Here is a 2,271-nt window from a genome sequence, read left to right as displayed (position 1 = left end):
AAAGCTGTGTTAGTCTCCGGCCAACAGATTATAGGAGAACTTTTTGAGATTAAAACCATCTTTGTGTCGCACAACAAATTTCATTATGCAAATCCTTCACTGGAAACACGACTGGGAATTCTTTCGACAGTATAATCAATTTTGATGTACACAATCCTGGAAATAATCTTAAAAGGATCACACCTGGATGTCAACCTGGATTTATTATTCTCAGAAGAGTTGTGTGTCCTGATCTTCCAGGAATGTCCTCCTGAGCCCTCCAGGCAAACTGTATTGAGACTATTTTGGAAATTTCCTTTCCATTAGAGCTGTTGAAAAATGAAACAACATGAAGCAATTGGGTGAGTGTGAGGGAATTAAAATGAATGGGTGAGTCAGAGTTGTGTTAATATATTTAACGTTTTGTTTAGAAAAAAATGTAAATAAATATGAGAAGTGCCCTTTTTCCACTTGAGCCCCTGCCCCTCAAAATCTCTGTGCACGTCTCTGCCCATTGGCATAATCATAACGGTTATTTGAAGGACAGCTACATCCTGATGTGGTGAGGAAAGATCGATGCATTGATGCATGACATTCAAAACGTGCAAACAAATCAATTAAAAAGCTCTCATGTCGTCTACTAAACGTCTTGAATTTATTACCAGTATTTTGACAGTTTAATGATCCATTTCTCTCAGGCTCTTTATGGCTGTGAGGAAATAAAGCACAGGCTCTGCTGGGCTTCTGTGCAAAGCGTTTAACAACAAACCTTTCTGGCAAAAGCAAACAAATCTAAAATTTTATATTGGCAAAACATTTTTATGAAATAGAAGGGGGGGGGGAATGTTAAGAATACAGTTTGTTCACATAAATAATTGCTGTGTGGAAAAATATATTAAAATAATAATAATAATACTAAATACAATAGGAAAATTTCCCATTATGTTGTACAGCCAGAGTGTAACAGAATAAGGGAAATAATAAAAAAATAGACAAATGATTAAGTCAAGTTTTCAGTCCATGTGTGCAAGAAAGTGTCTATAGATGGCGCTCTTGCAGGTTGTAAGGCAAATCAGCAGTCTTTTTAGTCTTCAACCCCGGTTTCTGCGTTTGATTCCAGTGTGAATGACGCCCATTTCAGAGTTTCTGGTCACTGCAAGATAAAATATTGATTGATCACATGACCATAACTATATAATACAGTACTCTGGATGAGTGATGTTCCAAGAGTGATCATATTTCTTATAATGACAACAGATTTTATTTTAATTTTTTTACATATAGACCTACTTACATTTTACTTTATTTGATCTTTTATTTTTTGCATTTATTTGTTATAGAAAGCCATGTAGCCTAAATGTGTTGTATATAAATTGAAATATATTTATATACATTAATAAATATAAATGTGTGTATAAATGTGTCATTTTTGATGTATTGTCAGTTTTAAAGTATTAATTTAATTAAAATATATTACTGGAACAGAAAAATTCTGAAGCCAGTAATATATTTTTAAATAGATTTTAGATAAATTCTTATAACGTAATTAAAATAGCACAATATATTATATGAATTGTAATAATAATTATAATAATAATACTACATATTAATGAGAATCACATCAGGTGACCCGTACAACAATAATTGTGAAATTAAAGAGAATTACAAATAAACCCTCAAAAGTAAACCACGAGGAAACATTATAGTGATGTGAATTTAGTAATACATTTTGATTTTCGACTAATTTTACTTATTTTTTTTATCATTTGGTGAAATATATTCATTTAACCCATTCAGCAGTGACTCTTCTTCCTGTAAAACCACTAAAATACATCTCTACATAGTTTACTGAACTAAAGTTACACTGTGGTCAGTCCAGTCGTAGTATTTTTATGACTCACAAGCATTCTTAAATGAACCAAACCATTACGAATACCTAAGCTGATCCAAAACAAAAATGACAAGCATATAATTATGTTCTTCAGAGTGATTAAGCAAATAATTACACCTCATCTCTCTGCATGCTCAATGAGACGGTTACTACAGCAACCGCTCCGACGACACACTGCAGAGCGAGTAAACATCATCTGACAGAGAGAAAAAAAGGATAAAACTCCCCTAAACGGACTAATCAATGTTAATGAAAATCCTAAATGACTTTGATGAGCTCCTCTAATTTGTCGAGCGTGAGTCAAAGCAGAGAGAGGCCTAAAGCCACGGTGAAGCGACCTGCTGTTCTGTTTGGCTCTGCTACTCAGAAACTCAGTGTGTGTGTGTGTGTGTGCGTGTGTG

At 33.6% G+C, this 2,271-nt stretch overlaps 1 protein-coding gene across 1 annotated transcript in view; it reads right to left on the bottom strand.

Annotated features, from left to right (window-relative positions):
- Positions 1–572: 572 nt before the first annotated feature.
- Positions 573–2,271, bottom strand: part of kansl3 (KAT8 regulatory NSL complex subunit 3) — a 35,719-nt gene continuing 34,020 nt past the window's right edge. The window contains exon 22 of the transcript XR_001636639.1: positions 573–1,132. The gene's annotated coding sequence lies outside the window, so the exon portion shown is untranslated. The remainder of the gene's footprint in view (positions 1,133–2,271) is intronic.

This window comes from Sinocyclocheilus rhinocerous, unplaced genomic scaffold, assembly GCF_001515625.1.
Source record: "Sinocyclocheilus rhinocerous isolate Xijiao unplaced genomic scaffold, SAMN03320098_v1.1 scaffold1198, whole genome shotgun sequence".
Classification (NCBI taxonomy): domain Eukaryota; kingdom Metazoa; phylum Chordata; class Actinopteri; order Cypriniformes; family Cyprinidae; genus Sinocyclocheilus; species Sinocyclocheilus rhinocerous.
This window is presented reverse-complemented; position numbering and strand designations above follow the sequence as displayed.